General features: G+C 38.3%; 1 protein-coding gene across 2 annotated transcripts in view; it reads right to left on the bottom strand.

Annotated features, from left to right (window-relative positions):
* The window catches only part of TMEM200A (transmembrane protein 200A), a 54,933-nt gene that overhangs the window by 22,221 nt on the left and 20,368 nt on the right, over nt 1–12,344 (bottom strand). The window contains exon 1 of one of the 2 annotated variants that reach the window (XM_032684357.1): nt 3,051–3,093. The exons of the other annotated variant lie outside the window; for it this stretch is intronic. The gene's annotated coding sequence lies outside the window, so the exon portion shown is untranslated. Of the gene's footprint in view, nt 1–3,050; nt 3,094–12,344 lie in introns of those variants that run through there. 2 annotated transcript variants of the gene reach the window in all.

A 12,344-nucleotide genomic window follows, 5' to 3' on the forward strand; every position in this document is an offset into this window, starting at 1 on the left:
TCTCTTGTAGGCCCCCTTTAGGTACTGGAATGTGCTGTAAAGTCTGCCTGGAACTTTCTCTTCTCCCTGTTGAACAACCCCAGCTCTCTCAGCCTGTCTTCATAGGAGAGGTGCTCCAGCCCTCTGATCATCTTTGTGGCCCTCCTCTGGACTTGCTCCAACTGGCCATTAATCATTAACAGATGTTAATGACATCATCATCATCCCCTGGTGCCATAAATATCCAGTGTGATCCTGCTCACAGAGGATCAGCATCTGTAAGAACATTCTAATTTTCTTTCCATCTGAGGTATGATATAGATCATGAAATTCCATGGTGTCACCTAAACTGCTTCTGTAACTGCTAGGACATTCATGTCACTTTAAAAGCCTCAAGTTCTGAAAGCTCTGAGAGGTGGCCAAAACATGAGATACCAATGTGCCATTTTTTTCTAGCTTGGAAACTTGCAATCCATGCATGATACTACAATTCATGCATGTTTAAGCATCCTACTTCTTCCTTGTTCTATTCTGTTGTTGTTACACTCACGAATAAGCATAGTGACAAACAGTTCTAATTGCATTACACCACCATGTAGTATTAGTTCTGAAAAAGTAATACTGAAAAACATTGATGAAGTGCAGTACAGCCCACAGAATATTTCTATGAAACATTCAATTTTCCAGCACTTCCTGATTATCTTCTGTTTTGAGCTGTGTGACCCAGCTGAGCATTAACATTGATTTTTTAATTTAATTACAGACACTCTGGCTTGGAGAGCTGAGACATGCTGAAATTCAATTGAATTGGGCTTGCCCTGGCCTCCTCCTAATACACACTATGCTGATTAATCCAATCCTGTTCTGATCTTCTGAAGTGCAGGCTACATTTATCTGTTCCCATTCCTTCACAATGAGTGCTGTACACCATTTGCATCCCTGATTCACCACTGATTAACCATATGCCCCACATCAGCTTTGTGTAGTTCATTGAAACTGTTATCACAGAAACCTATTGCTTTAAAAAGAACAGGTGGAGTAAGAACAAGACAAAGGAAGGGCAGACAGGAACTCAACCTGTGTTTTGGGGAAGGATTTATAGGTTTAGATTTGTATAGGCTGCAATAGGCATATATTATTCACATCTTTATTCTTCTACATCTTTATTCTTATCCTTTTCTTTTGAACATGTGGTTGTATTACAGTTCAGCTGTTAAGAACCTTAATTTCATGGATAATATAAGTAGATTACATCCACCAAGTGCCAATTCCCAAGGACCAATGTTAGTCATGGGAAAATGACAAATACTTGTTTACTCTACTGACTCATACAAAGGGTAAGAAGGAGGTGCTGTTCTGAGCTAAAAAGTACTGGCTCATGTTTCCTACCTGCAAAGTCATAACCAGATCCCAGCATACCAAAACCTACTCTTAGTCAATACCACAACACAGTAATGTTCCAGGAATATAGCTATAAAAATTACATCATCAGATTATCACTAGAATTTAAAACACTTTTAAAGGTTGAATATCCATTTCCTTTTTATGGAACAATTAATGCATAAAAAAGCTCAGGGCAAAATTTTGAAAACTGATTCAGAACCTCTTTCAGAGGCTCCCTGCGTACCTTCATTCATAACGGAAATTGAGTTCCCAAATTACTTAGAAGTTTTTGACACTTTTACCCTTTGGGTCTGAACCTGCAATTACAAAACGGTTCATCTTTAAGCATTTGAGCATTAGAACCTCCCAAATTCCATCTGTTAACTGCACCATGGCTCTTTATTTCTGACCCTACAACACCCTCTTCAAATTCCTATCTACTAATCACCACATAATTAAGTTATAACTGTTTCCCTAGGCAGCTGTTCCTTCCTTATTTCTGCTTTATTCTCCGCATACTTCAACCTTATAAAGAATTGGGTTTTATTATTTTCAGAGAAGCTTTTAACTGATGAATTCACATCTTTGTTGTCTGTGAATCTATAAGGTTTTACCGCCTAACAGTCTTTGTTGATGGGAAAAGAAGGAAAACCATTTCAGACAAGAATCCGCAGGTCACATTGTTCACTTCCCTAATGTGTTCATAGGGATCATCCTGTCATTATTTTGGGACAAATTTTTTGCGTTTTCCACTCTTTATTTCAGCAGTCCAGTCTGCTTGGGGTTTTGACTTGTACATAAAAAGCAGATTTAAAATATGTTAAATGCCCGAATTCAGTAGTTCCTCCTTTAAATCATGGTAAGCTTTATATAGCAACCAAATATAGGATGTGTGTTGTGTGTATAAAAAACAAGCCTATCAATTCAGAAATTGCTTTTTTTTGCAATTGCTTTGTTAGCAAAGTTACTATCAAAGATTTACTAGCCTTTCTCTGTAAGGATCTTTCTAATTATAAAGCCTTGCAATTTTGCTTTTTGAAAACATGCTTCCTTGTAGTTCACAGCCCACTTGTGACCTTCTGAAAAGCTTTCCTGTAGAAAATTACAGTGGAAACGAAAAAAGAATAATGTATCATAAATCTGCATAGAAAACATTATTTATTATAAAATATTGCTATGACATATAGGCAGCAGCAATAGTTTATTCAAAAGCTGTCTCCGTCAGCTGCAGATTCAATCTGTGGACTTAGAATCAAATGATCATCAAATGATTACACAAGTGCTACATTACTGAATATACCACACATTCAAAACTGATTTGCTTACACAAACAGAAAATAAACATATTAACAGAATAAGTAAATTATATAAGACTTTTTTCCCTAAATAGTCCACCTTGCTGAAACATTGAAGCTGGCCCCTAGACACAAGTCTTATTCATAGGAATCACTTCATATTTTACATTTAATATTCAACTGCTCAGTAAACATTGTGTTCTTTCTCTACACAAAATTAAAAAGAAACCCATGCTTTGCACCATGTCACAGAGCATTTTAACATACAGAATAAATTCTATAAATGCTGAATTATAGAATCATAGAATATCCTGAGTTGGAAGGGACCCACAAGGATCATTGAGTCCAACTCCTGGCCCTGCGTAGGACCACCCCAAGAATCACACCATGTACCTGAGCGTGTTGTCCAAACACTTCTTGAGCTCAGACAGGCTTGGTGCTGTGACCACTTCCCTGGGGAGCCTGTTCCAGTGCTTGACCACCCTCTGGATGAAGCACTTTTTCCTGATATCCAACGCAGCTTCATGCTGTTTCCTCGAGTCCTGTCACTGGTCACAAGAGTAAAGAGATCAGTAACTGCCCCTCTGCTTCCCCTCATGAGGATACTGGAGACTGCAATGAGGTCTCCCCTCAGTCTCCTCTTCTCCAAGCTTCCCCAATTAAGTGAAAATGTTTCTTTGATTATTTTTTTAAATATTCTCTCTTCAAATGTGTTCTTAAAGCCAATCTAAAATCTAGGGATTAATCCAGTTCTTATGAAATTCTCCTACAGCAGTAAATTCTGTTTCTTATAGCCTTCTACTCCCAGCTGCCATCAATCAGCATGAATGGAGTCCTGAAGCATAAGTCTTATGCAAAGTGGCTGAGGGAGCTGGGGATTTAATCCTGGAGAAAAGGAGGCTCAGAGCTCTCTACAACTACCTGAAAGGAGGTTGTAACAAGGTGGGTCTCTTCTAGGTAACAAGTGACAGGATGAGAGGAAAAAGCCCCAGGTTGCACCAGGGGAGGTTTAGATTGGATATTATGAAAAATTTCATCACCAAGCAAGTTGTCAAGCATTGGAACAGACCACCCAGGGAGGTGGTTGAGTCACCATCCCTGGAGGTATGCAAAAGACATGAAGATATGGCACTTATGGTCATGGTTTACTGGTGGACTTGGCAGTGTTAGGTTACTAGCTGGACTTGTGGTTGGATGACCTTACAGGTCTTTTCCAATCTAAACAATTCTATGACTGTATGATTGAAGAGTAGCTGAAGATGTACATGTTAGACTATAAGCTCTACGGGGCAAACACACTGACCATGATTGTTGTTTTACAAGTTGTGCAGGAGTTCACCTCTTGTACAGCAGGTTGTGTACATTACTACCACTCACCTATTTTGCTTTCTCGGAATTCAACAGCAAAAAACTAAATAAAATAAATTTAATTAGCAGGTAATTTTTAAGTGTTTTCTGTTAGTAGGACGTTTCAGAAATTAAAACAAATGCTCAGTGAAGGTTGCTTTGACACTAATTAATGAAATCCCTCGAAAATATGTAAAGCAAAACATTTGTTTCAGTTCTAGTCATCGGGCCAAAGTGGTCTTATTCGAACCATCCTGATGGACAGTCACAAAATTGTGAGATCAGATTGCACACTATACTCCTCAGGGGAACACTGTTAAAACAAAGATAAACTCACAGCCAGTGAGATTTAGATGGACTGTGTGTATTAAGCATAAATGCAGATGTCTTCCTGAATCACTGCCTGAATTCAGGCACCTCAGATTAAGAAAAAAAAATTCTCCTATCATCATAGACAAAATGCAGATAAAGAACCTACTGCATATTCTTGTAAGAGAGTATCTGTTGCATAACAGTGAATTTAATTAGTTTGCTTCCATAGTGAATTTAATTATATTGTTTATCTTTGAACATTTATACAAAGATATATATCTTTCCATTTGCATCTTGACATGACTAATGGAAGTACAGTGTTTTGTCTGCAACTAATTCATTTTCACTTAATACAGCAATGACTGGTTAATTTCATTTTCTGGTGTGGAGGACATCCTGTAACACAGTCAATGTTGCTTCAGAACCCCTGAACTTAATTATCTCCAAATAGAAGGCGGAGAAATGGATACAATTTTTTCTCTCTCATTTTCTCTTTCTTTATCCCTGAAATTACCTGCTGTGTATAGAAGATTTTTCAAAGATTTATGGCTAAGCAAATGCTGCTCTTACTGGTGCCCAATTCTCAACAGAAACTTTGCATTAGTAAGGCAAGTAAAATTTGTTCTGGAAATATCTGTTAGGATTATGTTTAGCATAATTTATTTAAACTAAATTAGAAAAAAAAGTCACCTACATTTATAGTCCTGGTCCTACTTTTTTAACTGCATATAAAATTATGATTGCCTTCTATGGAAATTTTAAATGTGCAAGGAATACAAAATGATAATAAAGGATATTAAGCTGCTCCTCTCGTGAATACCAAATAACTACACTGTGGTCAAAAGACACTGGTGATGAGATCTCTTGAATTTTGAGAACGCAAACTTACAGATCTGTCTTCTCAGTGTAGAGCAAAGGCAGATATTTTAGTTCAATTTTTAATTGTTTTAAACAGAATTCAGAGACTTCTCACATCATTGCCAAAGTGTTTTACCATTCCACAAATGTGGAATGGAATCTTGAATTTGGATACATTACTGAAAAATAATAAATCAGGTATGGTGGCTGAGTCACAAAAATCAAGATGACTCTGATACTCCTGCATGAAATCCTAATTATTGATATGAGTCGCAAAAATTTGCATTGACTTCTACAAGGATAGACCTTCACTTGTGATTTATATTATTGTGTGGATATTCTGAAGCATTCCTTTCACATGTACTATTATAATTTGGAAGCTACACAAATATGGTGAACACCACACAGAAAATGAAAAAAACATAACAAGTAAGAAGCTAATTTTTCTAACAGTCCTAGCTTTTCAGAAATAAAATATGGTTATTTCTAGAGGATATCCAGTAACATATGTGACAACTCAGCATTCTGAATTTTCAGTTGCCCATATGCTGGGCAATCCTAGGTCCAGTACCCCTGCAGTGATCGTAAAAATGGGATGATATGATATGATATGTTTGGATGTGATCATAAATAGCTTTTAGCTTTCTTAGCAAAATCTTAACCAAGCAAAACTAGTTCTGGGTAAAACAACATTTTTTTTCTGCGTGTCATGACCAGTTTAAAAAGTTTTAAAAGTTAGTTTTTAGAGTGAATTTTGACTAAATACATCCTTTTGAGAGGGGAAAAAAAAAGGTTTCACTTTCCAAATACTCAAAAAATATTTTCATTGTTTCAACTTCTGTTTTGAATTTTTATTACTTTAGCCAAGCCCACCTGTCGAATGTAGCATGGATGCCCACACAGGGCTTGTGGGTTTTTTAATATGTACTGCATTTTCTGCAAATAGATTTTTTTAGCAAAGTTCTGATTTAGATCCTCAATTTTAGCTCCATCCTATTTCAAATTTCTGACAACGATTAAATAAAAAAGATGATGAAAAGAAACTTTACAGCAACTCTTCTTTCATATTATTATCAACACTGAGTTGGAATGAAATGTTTCACACGTAAAAGTGATTTCTTTAACCAAAATATTTCATGTACAGAATGAGTCATATTATAAATCACACAACTTCTGTCAAAAGAAATATTTTGCACAGAACTGACATTCATCTGTTTAAAAAAATTATCTGTTTTTATAAAATTCTGATCTCCACAAATCATGCTGCTCATAATAAACTTTTATACAATACGCACACCATTTTTAGATTCATACATTACCAGCTGTCATAGACTGAAGCCAGGCTTGCCCCCTGAGGTTTTCCAAATTCTTGTCTTTGCTACAGAACATCCTACAAGCTTGCCAAGAACTAAAAAGCTGCTGCCCAAACAGAGTAGATTTATTAGAAAAGCTGAAAATGTTTATTGAAAAGACCAGTTATTTTCCCTTAATGTATCCCATTGTTCTCTTACTGAAGTCTACTCTTGGCTGCCAAAATTTTTACATATTCCTGCTTGCTGGGTTTTATGAAGAATGGACTTCTAAACAGTAGCTGCAAAGCTACCTGAAATCAGGAAGCTCCACCAAATGGATATTCTCTAAGAGTGACTGAGTTTCTGAATTTTATTTTCACTATAGTTTTTGGTCACAACACACTATTTATCCTGGATACAGATTCAGTCAGGAAAACTTCCTTGCAGGAGATTAATCACATTTGTAGTATCCTGTTGCATCTTCCTCTTTGCCAGGCAAAAGACCACACGTATCCTTCCGATTGCTGCCTGGGGACTTCTAAGCAGCATTCATCATACTTTGACTAAAGTGACCCTTTGTTCCCTTTTTAGGGCTCCCAGTCTGGTATCATACATGGGAAGATAAGCAGAGAAACAGAACAGATGGTGGCAACAGATGCCACAGGTGAAAGGGCATGGTTAAATTCACAATCCCACTACTGCCATCTTTCCCTCATCCCCTCCACCTCACATATTGTCACAAATATATTTATCAGGAGAGGAAGTTGGCTACAACACATCCTCAAATCCACACATGAATCTTCCAACTCACAGCAGGGCCAACACCTTGATGAGATCTTCGATCCATGCTTAAAATTTACACACAGCTAATTAAAACAAAACCAAACTTTTAAATATTTTCTACTTCTTGTTTTAGTTGTTGCAGGAACAATTGAGAGCAACTAGAAAAAGGACACACTTTAACTTTTCTTAATTTTGTGTATTTGCCAATGTTTTTGTACAGCAAGTTTCTCTTAACTGATGTGGTCATTTAGGCTGTTATTTGTAAGAGGTTTATTACAGAACAATATAGAAAACAAATAAATGTGTTAACATATTTGGGAGCACTTAGAAGTCTAGCATTTGAAGCTTACCTTACCTACTGATTTCTAATGCACATTTTCTCCTTTAATACTCTTTAATACACAAATAACACATATTTAAGCTAAAAGCACTTTAGAACTATTTGCACTGTCCTAACAGCCAGACATAAAACTGGCAGTGGAAAATAAAATGCGTACATCTCCCAGGAAAAGACTTCAATATTCCTGCATGATGCCACTAGCCAAAAGTCAAATGCCAAATTCCAGTTTCCAGTCAAAATACCTAGGAAAGACTAAAAGCAAAGAAGAGGGAGAGCCTTGTAATTCACCTAGCAAAATATTCATATTCTAGAGCAATGATTTTCAAACTTTTCTGATGTTTGTAGACACTTAAAAAATTTCCAATGCAACCTCCTGTAGAATTAATATGTGTGAACATTTTTCCTCAGTCATCTTCCATAAGTGTCTTCAGACCTTGTCCACAGACCCATCCCCTTCCATTCTCCATTAAGTCTAAAGAACATATGCTGAAAGCCACAATTAGAAATTCAGGAGCCAAATTAACCATCTCTTAAAACTGAAAATAATTATAGTTTTAGAAGACAGGTTTATGAGGAAAAAATACAGGGGAAAAAAAAGAAACCAATTTCTTTATTGTATGCCATAAAGATTTCACAGAGGTTGCTGGATATTGCAGCAAACTTCTTAAATTCTCAAGGCCAAATCCAATTGTCCTCATCCCACAGTAAATTCAGATCTCCAAATCTGTTATAGCCTTAACTGACTGCTACTGAAAGTCAATGGGAAGTCTCATGTCAACTGACTTGCAGATAGCAGAACTGGGGAGTGATCAAATCTCTCTCCATTATGTCTCCACCAAGTAACTCCTTAAATCTCCATGCCTGTTATTTTAACAGCCTGATGTCTTAAACAGGCACATTTGTGCTATGAAGCACATCTTCCACACAGATGGGTCCAGGTCCTCCATGCTGACTCTGACTGAATCGTGCACTCCCTACCCTCCCTGCTAGGAAACCCCCGGCAGTTTTCCTTGAGCTAGAAGTTGTTTCATGCACATGTAACTATGGGAAGTGCTATGACAAATTTAGTAAGATCTCTGCAATGTAAGAGTAAGTACACCTGATTAGGAAAAAAAAGTTAAACGAAATCAGAACAAACAAAAAGCTTAGCATGAAGCTTTTACGCATAGGAAGAAAGCATCCATATATTAACCTTGGATTAGCCCTAAAAACTAGAATAAAAATGAGATAATGTCTGTCTCTGAAAAAATTTATTTTCCTGGTGTTCATTGAATTTTTGAAATATATACAGTTACTTTTGCACAAATATTCATATTGGTCACTTATTATTCAATTCATCTCTTTTAGTGATAAAACCATAACTGATTGATCATTTTCAATAGTCTTAGAATTCCACTCCATAAATGCCAAATTGAAAAACACACAGGCAACAAAGTAAAAAGTCCCTGAATGCTGTTTATCAAAGTAGTAGCATCTGAAAGTGAATTCAAATACAGAACATCTGCTGCCCTGTTGTCATAAAAATTCACAGCTGCTTTACAGACCACATGCATTCTCTCAGGATATCTGCTGAGATGGGGAAAAAGAGGCCTAGGCCAACAAAGGAAGAAGGGCTAAAAAAATTTCTACCCCTGTAATAAAGATATTAAACCAGACATTATATCAACATAGAGCTGAAATGCAGTTATATTCCTGAACATAGGACAGAGATTTACTGCCTGTAGTTGAAGCCATCCTTGCCACAATCAGTACTTTGCTGGCTGGGACTAGATGCTGTTGCTGTGACTCATCTGGGATATCACCATGCCACAGGAGAAATCCTGCTGTGAACTACAGTCTGTTCAATGTAGGAGTATTACAGTAGCTCACAGAAACTGTTCTGGGGACCTTACAGATGCCAAGACGCCTTACTTGTTCTATTACAAACAGTTCAAGTGGAACAGACTGGAGCTCCTCATTTGAGTAAGATTTTATTTACTGTTGGTAGACATTTAAGAGTTGGGTATTTACATTTCTTAAGAAAAATGCATTTTCTAACACACAGTATACTGCTCATTTCAAGATCCTTGAAGAGGCTTATGAACAGGTCGTGCATCTAGTACACTTCCAGTGTTTCCTTTGAAATCCTTTGGTGCAGCATCTTCTTACTCCACTCCCAGTCCTAAACTTTCTGATGTGCCGTGTTCTCATTAGGACCTGCCAACACTTTCCTCCTTCCTCAGGCAGGATCTCTCTCTCACTTGGTCACCAAGGACCCCTTAAATCATATTGCCAGGCTTCCTTTCTGTACCCTGCAGAAGAGCAGACACACCTCCCCTTTTCCCATAACTCTGTCTGTACCTGGGTCTGTGTGCCTCTAGCCCTTCTGCCACCTATCCACACTATATGCTTTCTTCATTCACTTTCTTCAATCTTCCTCATTTTTTTCCTGTTTAGGAGCTGAACCATTCAGGATGTCAGTTTTACTGTAAGAACTGTAAAATGTGAGATAGAGATCTGTTATGCCAAAAGTTCTAGGAGCTGGCACCAACCAGCTCTTTGATCTACTGTAATGTTTCCCACACTCTGATCTGTGCACAGTAGAGAAGTGGAAAACAAGGAAACAGAAAAAAAACATTAAAAAACACACCAACATTTAGCAAGATAAAACTTTAATGAAGATTAAGAAACATACAGATAGGTTATGTTCACAAGGCTACTAAAACAGCGACTGGAGGTTTTATCAATCAAGCTGGACCAGCTTCAGCTCAGCAGGGTTGTGTGCTGCTACACACAAGGTTGCTACACACTTTGAACTCCTGCATCCAACTCCACAAGTTCTCGGTTCAGTCTTGCAGTGCCCTTGTGGAACAACAGCATCAGATGTGCCAGCGCCAAAGTTACCGCAAGTTGCAATGGAATATGAGAACACTTTGTTAATCTTCATTAATGACTTATGCTTATATGCTAAGATACGAACTGTAGCAACTGAAGAGTTGCCATGTGTCCACACCTACTGTTCAGCAATGGAGGGAAGCCTTTGACAAGCACAGGAATGGTCAGCTGCAGAAGCAATATCTTAGACCACCACAGCTAAACCTACCACTCAACTGGGGGTCAGAGACCAGGAGCACTGTCTGATTAGCCAGATGCCTGCACAGCCTTTGGGTAGATTGAGTACAGAGTACTGAGCTCAAGCTGTTTCCCTTACCAACCACAAAACTTGTCTCTGTAAGGGCTTTGTTAACTTTATCCAATCAGGGACCTTTTCAATGCAAAAGGCAATAGTAGGCAAAGAGGGGAAGTGATAAGCAAAAGCACACAGATACAAACTGATAGCCCATGGATAAACAGTGACAATCTCTAGAAACTAACTGGGTAGGCATGGTGTGCCTGTATATTCACCCACAATTCCTAAGTTGAACTAGCTAATGAATGGCTCTGGGACCTGGCAGGGGTATCAGGTGAGCAGAAGGTTCATACTGGTGTTTGGGGGGGATCCACAAGTGTGGGGTACCTGTGGAACAAGTGAGTGAGAGCATGTGTCTGTTTGCAACAAGCACCAAGCTGGACCAGCTGGCTAGTCCAATGGGGTGGGTAAGGGGATCCAGGATCCAGGCAGGAGTGTACAGAGGGGCCACACCAGTGCCTGGGTAATCCACAAAAGTGCTTGTACTTTCACTAGTGAATGTCAATCCTTAGCAGTCAAAGAGTAGGAAGAGGACCTGGCTGTAACATCACTCCTAAAAGCATTGTGTGTGGATGCTGTTGAAGGAAGCACCCTGCCTCTGGCAGTCTGCATAGCCAGCCGTGTATGTCTTCTGCGCGTGTGTGTCTCTGGGGTAGATGTTTAGCCAGCAAGGTTAGGTTAAACTGCTTGAACCTATAAATGGGAAATCAGCAGCTGTGTCCATTGGTCTGGGAGGGAGACCTCTAGGTTTTAGGGTGCCCCAGGCTGGGCTCTGGCAGCCACATAGGAGGAATTGCCAGCCTCCGGAGCTGCTGTAGGCAATGGCTGCTTATAACATGCCATAACTCTTTGCTTAAAGCTGATGTACAGATGGCCTGCGATCCTGAGCCATACTATATCCATGCTGATAGGCCTTAGCTCAGTGCTCCTGGAAGACTGCTGAGGATTTTGGAACACAATACAAAAGCAATCCATCTTATTCCTCCCCAGCAGAAAGAGAGCAGTAAGTAAAAGTATGCCATAAAAATGAAGATAAGCCCATGTTTTGTTTAGCCATCCAGTTGTGGGAGCGTTATATGCACTCAGCTTTAGATGAGAAAGAAGTTTGCAAAGGAAGAGGTATGAAAGCCAGCAAATTCTCAAGTTAACTTTCTTCTCCAGGTTTTCTGCCTATCCTTCACCTATATTTCCCCATGCTCTGAATAATTTTCAAGTCATTTGTCTAATCAGTTAAGACATCTGATGCCCACATATATGTTTTGACAGCACATAACAAGATAAAAGGTTAAATCTTAAGTTCAAGCAACAGGAGTTTGCTGTCAGTTTAAACGGGATCCAAGTGTCACATGGAATTCAGAATTATTTTTTTCTTCTCAGTAATTCTTGATATGTGCCTTGCTGCTTTTCAGAATAATTGCTACTATGGTTTATTGTTTATATGCTTAGTCTTTGGAGGTGTTCTCAAATCTTAAGAGATCAGATCTTGTTTTTAATTCTTAAACATTCATGCCTCAGCATTAAAGTGGTTTATTAAACAATATAATGATCATTACTGTAGAACTTGAAACCACTGATTTTTTATAACC

The sequence above is a fragment of the Chiroxiphia lanceolata genome, chromosome 3 (genome assembly GCF_009829145.1).
Source record: "Chiroxiphia lanceolata isolate bChiLan1 chromosome 3, bChiLan1.pri, whole genome shotgun sequence".
Classification (NCBI taxonomy): domain Eukaryota; kingdom Metazoa; phylum Chordata; class Aves; order Passeriformes; family Pipridae; genus Chiroxiphia; species Chiroxiphia lanceolata.